Genomic DNA, 12,426 nt, shown 5'->3' on the forward strand with positions numbered 1-12,426 from the left:
GTTATCCATAACTATAAAAAAAACTCCAGTGTCAATATAGAAAACATTTTATGAGCGCATGAAATTTAATTTTGTCCGAAATGGCGAAAAATAACGATTTATAATCCTAAAACGATTTCAAATATTTGTTGTAGTTAAAAATAATAAGCCGTGGAAACATTAATCATTCACCAGTAGTTGAGAAAAATAAATTACAATTTAAATATTGGTGATAATATAATATAAGATTGACAAATCACCTCCGTTCAGAATTGTTTTTCGTATACAATAATACCTGTCATTGCATTCAAATTTCATACACATCCATTATAGTGACCTACCCTACTCCTCTACTATAAAGCAGAGCAATAGCCACTTGACCACATTTTTTTTTCATATATTAAAGTAAATTTTACTTTAAATTATTAAATATTAAAAATGTAGCTATTATTTGGAGTAGTAAGAAATCATTATTATGAAATAATATAAAGCGAATATATATTTGTAATATACGATTACTCTGTAGTGACTACTACTAATATTATAAACAATAAAATACTCAGAATGAATCGGAAATTCGGAATTTTTTTGATGATACTAATTATAAAATATAAATAATAGTAAATCATGAAATGTAACAATTAAGGTGAAATATTATAGTAATAAGTTAGTATAAAATATTAATAATAGTAAATAAAAAAATACATAATGAAATTAATAATTGATGTTAATGCTGGAAAAACTTTTCTTTGAACAGTTTCATAATAACTGCTTGCGCCTCCCCAACAACGTGTATAAGCCCCCAAGAGCGACGCGCCCTCCAGTGGGAGAACCTGTTCTTTAATCTGTAAGTAGTAAGATATACAGGCTTTTCCAACAATACAGTTGAATTTTAAAAACCATAAACCAATAATTATGTTAAAAATGTTTGAATAGCTTAGTCTTTAATAAGTTGGTAATTATAGTTAAGCGAAATAATGAAGGATGTACATAGAAAAAGTAATACATAGTGCATACTACTTTATCTCTGTAATTTCATTAAACGGACAAGCCACACTTACAAATTGTTTTATTAATGTAAAATAGTAGAAATAAATAAAAAAAAAGTGATTTATTTGACGGAAGAGACTGATTTATTTTTCAATGTCAAAACATATTATTATAATTAACAAATTATAAAATTATGTACAGTTTGGGCTATGGCATTTTTGAATTTGAGATTGATGTCGACGTCATGAATTAACAGTTCTAGAACAAAACAAAAAATATTCGGTTAATACAGTTATATAATATTATACAAATTAAAATAACAAATTAGCACAATTAGATTATAAAGATTATCGAGGCAATAAAATGAAAATAATTTTCCACTGTATAATAAAAATGTTATGACTTTTTAGAACTTAAACGTTTACAAAAATATATGTCCTTGAAATTATTGTGAATTAATTTGAAAGATTACATTAATCATTTAGTTATTTATGTATACAAATATTTGAATATATGGGTTATCTCTAGCCAATATAAAATTTACAAGTAACGTAACAATAAACTAAAACAAAAAAAATAAATATATTAATTATTATTTAATTATAATATATTATATCATTAACAATATATAATAAAAACAATACGTTATATTGTGTATACTTTTATGTTACATTTGTACGAAACATATGAAACAATAATTAATTGATTTATCGATTTTATTTATATTAGAACACGCGCACACACAATTGTTAAAAAAAAAGTTACAATGCAAATTGAAAAAATAAAAAATAAAATATTAATCAATATTCTAATAAAAATATCTTATATTATATGAAATAAATTCACCATTAACTGGCTGGTGGCTGGGGTGGCTTTGGCGACCGATTTGATGGCCTTGGCAGATTGGACTTGTCCGACGACAATGATGTTCATTGTTACTTTTTCAGCACCCATTTTTGGATTTTGATTTGTTTTCGTTGAATGAAGTGAAAACTAAAAGTATAGACAAAATATATAAATTATAAATGATTTAAATTAATTAAAACTAATGTTATTATTAAGTTAGTTTTATAATATACTCACTGAGGATTAAATTTGCACAAAAATTGTGTTATGCCTTAAAGAAGCAACATCTCTTCCTTATATACTCTGTCGGCGTATGGTCAATATAGAGCAACGTCCAGTGGCGTGATTGTCACAAGCGCGCGTAGTTGGTTTATAGCTGATAAGGATCTTGAAAACGATTTGTTTATATTCCCATCATGCGTCAAGTAATATTATGATTTAAAATTTTAACATGATATGTCTTCCATGTATTTAGTTAGATATGTAAATATGTAAATTTACTTAGTTGTTCTCACAAACAATACATTTTTAGTAAATAAATGGAAAAAATAAGAAAATACGATAATTTTTTGCATAACACATAGGGCATAAATATTTTTTTAAAAATTTTTATCGACTTTTGATTTTAAGTATAAATTATTTTCACAATATATTTTTTAGTGTCTCCTTTTTTTTTAAGACCCTGTATAGATCGAATGTAATAATGTATGTATTTTTTCGTATTTGTATACACGACAAGTGATTAAAAATGTATTCTATTTTTAACTATAATGGTAATGTCAAGTAATAAATTTAATTTTTTTTCATTTTATAGCGGTAAACATTTTTCTGATCGAACGAAATTACGTTTTATGTACCTCGAAAATCAACAATTGCAGTTATTTGAATGTTATGATCATATGCTATATAAAAAAATGTTGAATAAAAAATCTTCTTCAAATGTTTATAAACATTTTTTCCTTGTTTAAAAACTTGAAATTTTAATACAAGATCTCACATAATTTAGTCAAGATCTAACATAGTAAAACAAGTAAACAAGTAAACAATTAACATATTTAAAATGCAAAGGTATAGTTTATTTTAATATACATTCGAAGTAAAAATGTTCACAAGTATTAAGTGAACTTATGTATAAGATTGGTGTATTTTTTATTATATGTTTTTATAACAATATTTATATATGTGAACTTGAGATAAAATCGATTGATTGTGTAATACATTTTTATTGTATGATGAATTACATTTTTAGATATTATTATAAACTTAAAATTAACATCGATTTTTTTTGTATTTGTGTTAACTACATTGTTATTATTTCATTATCGTTTATCAATAATACATTTGAAATAAATATTATTGAGTGCATTGAACATACACAATTTTTGTGAAGGACAAAAAACATATACTTAAGTGTGAGACTAAATAAAATCAATGTACGTTAATATTATTATGCCTAACATTTAATGCATCACACATATAAACAAAGAGTAACTCAGAGATATATTAATAAATCTATTATGCATATCCTTATATCGTACTAACTTCATTTTGGACACCTATTACACACTTTTAATATGACAAACCATACTCACACTTACTATCAAGTAGACCTACAACCTGGTTTTATAATATTTCTAAAAAAACTTTCTTATAACATGTGTAATATATACAGAATACAATGTCTGTTCAATGACTAAAATTTAACCGATTATGTATTTATATTTATTGATAATTTATTCAATTTGAAAAGATTTTGAATAAATAAATAAGCACATACTTTGCGAGCGATTGCGAGCAGCGTAGGACTGGATCGTGGACCATAATATAATATTAAAATTAGTAGTCTAATGTATATTATACAAAATAATATTATTATTAGTGTGCTATTAGTCATTGATGGGCATCAGAGATATTTTTACAAAATTGGTGGTCCGTACAACTATAAAGATTAGGAATCGTTGCTATAAAGGAATTATAAAATAATTTTAGGAAATATTTAAACTATGTTAACTCATCTGGTCCAAAGATTGAGATAATATCGAACCTTATTATAATATGGTTAGTAATGTCTTTTATAAATATTACAAATTGGATCATGGTTTTCCATCAGCAGAGATTTCGAATCTACCAAGACTTCACCTTGAGTAAGAAACGGATTAATGGTCAAAAGAGGGCTAAATACATAAGGTAAATAAACTATGTCCTTATAGTGAGGTATATATTGGTTTGAAAAAACAGAATTTTTGTATTTTTATAGTCTAGTTTTGGTGACAACAGGGGTGATAAAAATGACGATAAATTGAATTTTGATTAGTTAATAACGGGCGTGATATATTGGTATAATATTTATTTAATGTTTAAACCTATTATGTATATACTAAAAAAAAAAATAAATTATATATAATACAATTGTGTTTTGTGTGAGTCAATAGATATTGTTACGTTAGTGCTAAACAGTGTCGACTGCATTAATTATGATTTTATTATATTTAAGTGTATTTATAATATTATTTAAATTCAATTCAATATACTGATTACCCATTTGTTGGAGTCGTATATTACTACAAAACTAATATAAATTATACAATATCGCAAGAATTAAAACAAAATAGTTGACTTAAAATTGCCCTGGTTGTAGTTTATACTACCAATACTACATAACAAAAAACTCCTGTTAAAATGATTTAATACTGATCTCACAGTCATAATTATGTAGGTCAATTTTATTTAAAAATTAAGTAAAAATTAAATGGTAATGATAAGTTTTTTAGGTATTTTATGGAAGCGTCACTGAATTCAACTAAATTAAAACTATTATTTTTAAGTGTTTGGCTACTTAAATTCATAAAAATTACTAAATATAACAAATACATGGCCACAATTTTTTGTGAGCATTAAATGTTTAATTTTTGATAGAATTTCTGAAAGTAAATTAAAAAATTATCTTGTGGTTTAAAATGTATTAAGATTTCAATTTATATAGATAAATAATGAAAATTTAATACTTAGTTCTTCATAATATGTAATTTATACTAGAACCAAAAATTCTAGAAAAAAAAATGAATTTTATTTTATTTTTTTTTATACATTTTGAAATCCGATTGGGGCACAATTTGATAGGTAAACGATAAAATATTGATTTTTATTATTTTGCTTTAATTAAAAAATATTTTCATGACGATTTCATTAAATTTCATATTTTATTTCATATATTGTTATATACAACAATGCCATTTATTAGTTATGTTTTTATTTTAAAATGTACGCTGTTTATTTCATTATGATAGACAATTTGTTATACCTAAGTAGAATACAATTAATTATAAGTACCATAAATTTTAGTTTTCTCATAATAAATAAATTCATAAATTCTAAAAAAAAATGGGGGGGAGTACGCTACTGAATTCAACATACTAATTACAATGACATATTCAATGATAAGGTACATTCCAATCCAATGGTATAGTAGATTAATTACATACTTTCTCACTTTTTTTTTAGTTAACGATAAATTATGTATTAATGTATACATTTCTTTGTAGTTTTTACAGAATAAATGGTTTAAAAATGGTTCCATTTTCTATTCTAAATAGTAGTATCGACTAATAAATTAGATTTATTTTGTATTTTAAAGTAGTTAACGATGATGATTCGTTTAATGTAACTAGACAATGAACAACCATAGATTTTTGAAATTATCACGATGCATAATAATTCTCTATATTATATTATTTTTTTAGATATTTTGTGTCTTTTTGAGTTGTACATATTTTAATTTTTATAATTTTTATATCTAAATAAAAATTTCAAATTCACTTATTAAATATCTATTTCCCTTGAACTGATTTTTGAAGTATTATATTAATTAAAAAGAAGAATTATATATTGTTGAAATTACGAGTAGCAACAAATAATTATATGATAATATAATAATATTTGACTAATTTATTAAAATTGGAATTTGGATATATTTTTTTTATCTTCAAATAAAGATAACATTTTTTTCTTCTATTAAAAAACTTAAAATTTTAATACAAGATCTCATATCAATTATTTTAATAGATATGTAAACATATTTAAAATACAAAGGTTTAATTTATTTTTATAAGTATTTTAAATTCATCGAAATTGAAACCTTGAAACCTAAAACTCTAAAAATATTTTTACATTATTTTATTTTATTTTTCTAAATTTTAGATGAAATTATCAAAGGTTTAATTAACACAACTATTACGTATATAATATTTCATTCACACAATGGTATTTTAAAATGCAATATTTACTAAAGAAATTAATTCAATAATATACTGCATATTATTAAAAGTAACATGAATTACTTTAATAACAATATCAAAAAAACATATTATTAAATACAATAAGTGATATGGATTATTGACCAAACACTGCTCAAAATCATTTTTGTATACAATGACTTTTTCATCATTAGATTCAAATTAAATACATTCATCAGAAGCAATTGCCTCCTATTTAGTATTTCTATGATCCGATCATATTTTAAATCATTAGATTTTTACATAATATTATGACGTGATATTAATCGCCTTTAAGCATTGTATCAACCAATAAGGCAATAACCAACGATGAGTGTTATCAAATAAATCTATCACGCCATTATAATACCACCCCACATTTAATTTTCGTATGTGTATAAAAAGATATCCAAATGCTCGATTCTGACATAACACATTTTTTGTGAATTTTTATACTCTGGTAAGTACCTATTAAACAACATTTTTTGTTCGTTGATGTTTTGAAATTCATAACAACATTTTTATATTATATATTAATTGTTTCATAGTTCTCACTTTCATTCTCAAAAACTAATCAACAAAACAAAAATGGGCGCTGAAAAAGTATCCATGAACATCATTGTCGTCGGACAAATCCATTCTGCCAAGGCCGTCAAGACCGTCGCCAAGGTCAGCACAGCCACCAGTCAATTGATGGTAAGTTCACAAACTAAATAAAAAATTCGATTTTTGAATAGTTACAATAAGTTTTATCATATAATTTATATTAAAATATTCCTATTTATATTATACAAGTACAAATTTGTGTACCATACAATATTGGTATATAATTAAATGTTTCTATAACAGTTTCTTATATGTAGGTATATATACAGCATGTAAATTAATTGGAAAATCAGTAACTGAAATATGAAAAATAATATAAATATTAAAGTGCAGTTTTTTTCATTGTAGGCAATATAGTACGACTAATAGCTTACATTTTACAATGGTCTAAAATAAAAAAAAGTCAAAAACCACTTAACTTTTTTATTTTAAATTCAAAAATAACTATTTAATTACTTATATAATTTTAGTTATTTTGTTTCTAAACGGAATTCTCATTAATTAATTTTTTTAGTAAAATATTTTATACTATGTACTTATATATATATATATATATATATATATATATATAAGGATTGCGTAAAACCTTATATAAACATTTTTTATGGAATTTTTAAATGCATAACAATAAGACGTTGGTTTTATAAGAAATAATAATAATTATATAATAATTGTATTGACATGTGACGTTACACCGTCGTACTATACCTAGCTGTTTGTTATCTGGTGAGGATCTTTTTACGATTAGCCTATTTTCAATTTATGTTATATTTCTAATATTTCTAATACTAAAAATAAGTTTTAATTTGTATTATTTTAATATAATTTCTAGCATATAATATGTGAAGTATAAACTACTTATTATCAATCGGCAATATACATTATTTTAAACAAAAAAACAATATTTTTATAATATTGATTATTTTGAAGCTATAATAGTGGTACCTATCGGTGGGTCTAGGATCGTAAATATAATACAATATAAAAATATTAAATATTATGCTATTTAATAATTTATTTTAATATACCTAAATAGTAATTGTTTTTTTTTTACATTAGTTGACAAATGAAAACTAATCATTAATTACATATTATTATTTGTTTTGTTTCAGAACTGTTAACTTATGTAGTTAATCCGCAACAAATTCAAAAATGTCATAGCCTAAACCAACATATGTTTTTATAATATGTATTATATCATGTAATTTAATATATATTATATGTATTGCCAAAACAAAATAAATAAGACTTTTCTGATATTTAACTTGTTTGATTCATTATTTATTATCATAAATATTAAAATCATAGTTGAATATATATTTTATTGTTATATTAAATTAAATGTTTTTATCAATTTTAAGTATAAACACTATAAATAAATTAATCATGAAATAAGAAAAAAATAAATCAAATGCACACGACTATTACAGTACAGAAAACACAAATATTGAAACTAAAAAAAATGTCGATACCCAAAACTATTTCTTATTGTGTATTAAATTGCGTAAAAACTTAATAAATTATAACAAACTGTAAAATGAACTAAAACTCAAAATAGTTAAAACTTACAAGCTATGGTTTCCCAATAAGTTAATAATGTTACATAGTCAGTGTTCGACTTGGAAAAATTAAAGTAGGGGTACTTTGTTTACTTTTAAAAAAGAGTTTTCCCATCAATTGTTAAACATAACTGAGCAGTACCCCTTAATAACTGTCTTTAAATTATAAAAAAAAGATTTATAAATAATCAATTTATTTAAAAAATAAGAAAAAATACCAGTTAATATAAAACAGGTAATTATAGTATATATCACGTTTAATAATAATAAAAAAAAAATCATGTTTCATAATATTATCATTTACACCATGTATGTTTTTTTTCTTTATCTCTTTCTTCTTTGCCCTATCAATTAAGTTTTTCAGATTAGTAATATTATTGTTAGTATAAGTAAAGCATCTTATAATATGTTGCTATATGTTTTTATCTGTTATCTATGTATTTTTTGTCTGTATAATTTTGTAAAAGCCGTCTGGCGTTGATTATAAAATAATAAAATAAATAAAAAAACATCCATTTTTAGCTACTTATTTAAATAGTTCCATAAACTAGTATTAGTTTAGTATAATGTTGATTTTTATCATCATCCTAGTGTGTACTTTTTGGATAAAAATGTTCTTCTAAACTCTTTTGCCACTTATTATCCAACATTTTACATATCTACTGGGTATAAATCTATTGGTATGTGAACATTAAAGTAGATTGTAATGATCGTATTAATTAATTACAATGATGATAATGAAAATTAAATTAAAAAATAACAATATTTTAATCGATGATAATTGATAACAAATATTAGTGGATAATTTAACTGTGGTAAACTGGTAACTAATGATATATTATATAAGTGGGTATTTTAAATTTTAGATCCGTGATTATGAAATAATCCAGCAGTATGACTTGTCAGGTTTTTTTTTTAATATGCATATATACCTACTCAGATTCACAAATTTTTTCAAAATTCAAAAAATAACTACGACCAAAAAATAATGCTTATTGTACAAATAAAAATGTGTCTATCGTATATTAATACGATTTTAAGAATAAAACAAATATTAACAGTGTATTTATATTTATATTAAAATTATTGACGAAGAGATATATGTATAGATTGTAACATTATGACGTGAATATAATTTAATGGTGTATTATTGTACCCAACAATATAATTTTTTTCGAAGAACAAAATAAATAATCATTTTTACTAAAAACTACAAATCTACCAATTGGTTTATAGTTTGAACTTTCCATAGTAATATTGTTTACTACATATTATATAGGTATAATTTTTATAATTGATATGAATCACTATTAAACATATTATACATATAAAACAATTTAGTAAATATTAACCAAATATTTTATTCAAAAGTAGTATTAAAAAAAAAAAATTAATTTACATTTAATAAAAACGATCTTGTAAACTTAATATTACTAAGTATATTTTATTTACATTGTTATTATAGTAATTTATTTTACTATAAGTAATATTTATCGAAGGTTGAATCATATTTATTAGAAAATATTTAATTTATTACATTATTATTTTTTAATTATTATAACAGTATGTATATTTATATCGTAGTATACTACAATTATAAACTTTTGAGTCAATACCAGCATACCAATTGAATAGCATCATTGTTTAAATAAGTGCAATAACTTAAAATTAATTTAAGCCTTTGTCGCTATGTGTATAAAACATAATAATTTATGTAATAGTTTAAAATTAACATAAAAATATTTTTGAAATAAGTACAAATTTTATCCAATATAAATATATATAAATGCGTTTTGAATACGTCAATTATGAGATTATTATTTTAAATTCAAGTTTAATAAGTTTAAATTATTAACTTTTTTTACACAGATATTATTTGTTTTGTATATTAAATTGGTTTCACAAAGGTTGTAATATGATATTATTAAATAAGGTAACGCAGATAAAATTTAAAAAATTTTTATGGTCTAAATTAAACCACAAATAATAATAACAAATAAATAATAAATAATATATTAAATTGTTATGTGAATATTTAAATGTTCTATAGATTTGTGGTATTTGTTTTCATGGACTTTGAAGTATTTACTGATTACTAATAATTATAATTTGTTATCGAAAATGTGCTGAAATTTTTAATTGATAGATAATGTTTCATAATGTGACAAAAAATAAATACGTTTGGGAACTACTTAATTAGTAGAAACATCTAAAATCGTTTGATAAATGAGGCACAAGGAAAAATAACTATTAGTGAGTTTATTATTAAATAATACGTATTAATTAATTGTTGAATAATTGATAATTGATGTTATCAAACGAAAGAAAATGTATCAATTAGAGATATAATATGTACACATAATATAGTTTAATAATTATTAATGGATCACTGTACTTATATAAATATAGCCAGATCAAATTAAGGTTTATGGTATGAGGTTTATAGGTAAAATAAAAAAGTCACTATTAAATATCGGAAGAGACTGTTTTATTTTATGGTGTCAACATCAAAGTGGTTGTTACATATTGTATTGTTCGGGCTATGGCATTTTTGAGTTTGAGATGTATGAACTACATAAATTAACAGCTCTGAAACAAAACAAAAGAAATTCAAATCAACTATAACGTTTATTAACTTTGTACTAGAATAATAATATCAATATAAACCATATAATTATAATTTAAATTAGATAGTAAGTGTAATAAAGTAACATAATTTCTGCGTTAAAATAATAAATAAATAAAATGAATAGAATGTAATTGTTGTATTCAACATTTTTAAATTTCGATTAAATAGAAATTCCATAAAAAACAGAATTTTTAAATAATATTATTTAAATAACTAAAATGTTTTTTTTTAAATATATATTTTTTAAAATAATTTAATCAACTTTTTTTTGTACAGAATAAATTGATAAAATAGTAATAATTGTAATTATCTTAGTTAAAAAAAAAAGTATACAATTCATTTAAATAAATATCATTAAAAAAGAGCAATAAATAAGTAAATGAATTCTTGAATTATTAATTAAAAAATAAAAATAATGAAAATATATTCTAAAACGAAAAAGTTTACCTTTTAACAATGAAATTAATAATATTGGTCACTATAATATACATAAAGATGGTATTGACAAAATATATATAAATTGAAAATTAATATATCCAATCATTTTAAATGATAAATATAGGTATCAAACTGAATTTTAAAATTATATAAAGATACTTATCATATTATTATGTATTTACCATGAGTTGGTTGGTGGCTGGTGTGGCCTTGGCGACGATTTTGACGGCCTTGGCAGATTGGACTTGTCCAACGACAACGATGTTCATTGATACTTTTTCAGCACCCATTTTTGATTTGTTGGTTGGTTTTTGAGAATTAAAGTGAAAACTGCAAGTTAAAAATATAAAATAAAATGTTATTAGTTTTAAATGAAAACAAAACTATTATTGTTATTTCGTACTCACCAAAGAATAAATCTGCACAAAAAGATGTGTTATGTCGGAATTGAGGTCTCGGACGCCTTTATATACACTCACGCCGACCTGCAGTTTAAAGTGGGGTAGCAGCGTGGCGTGATCATAGTAATATTTTGTCGATCATTTATTTGAAAATGGATGTATGATAATATACACTGTACAGATTAAAACATGAATTGTACATAGTTTTTGAGTTTCATGAAGTACGTGTAGGTAATTTAAATTTTTAAATTTCCCACACATCCTGTATATAATATATAATATAATTCCTTTTTTATACGCAGCGTTACTTAAAATGAAACATTATTAGTAAAATAAGTGTGTACACAAAATGAGATAAATACAATTTGTAAAAGTACTTATTTTCAGTGATTTTGAATCTTATAATTTCTTTTATTAAATAATTTTTATTTGTGTTAATAAAACACTTATCATTTTTAGCAAATACTATTCAATGTACAACCATGATTATGAATAAAATTATGATGCTCGTATGCTCTACATAAAATAGCCTAGTTATGTGGACTGCGGCATCGTAGAACTTGGCAATGTACCATATAATGATATAATATTAACATTAATAACGTATTTATTTAAAATAATATTATTGTATATTTTAATTGTATACCTAATAATATTTTAAATATCATATATACAGTATAGATGTGTTTTTAATCATTATTGGGCCT

The 12,426-nt window shown here is 22.6% G+C and overlaps 1 pseudogene; it reads right to left on the bottom strand.

Annotated features, from left to right (window-relative positions):
- Nucleotides 1–1,176: 1,176 nt before the first annotated feature.
- Nucleotides 1,177–11,841, bottom strand: LOC113549775 (annotated as a pseudogene).
- Between the last annotated feature and the right edge of the window lie 585 nt (nt 11,842–12,426).

Source organism: Rhopalosiphum maidis, chromosome 1 (genome assembly GCF_003676215.2).
Source record: "Rhopalosiphum maidis isolate BTI-1 chromosome 1, ASM367621v3, whole genome shotgun sequence".
In the NCBI taxonomy this organism is placed as follows: domain Eukaryota; kingdom Metazoa; phylum Arthropoda; class Insecta; order Hemiptera; family Aphididae; genus Rhopalosiphum; species Rhopalosiphum maidis.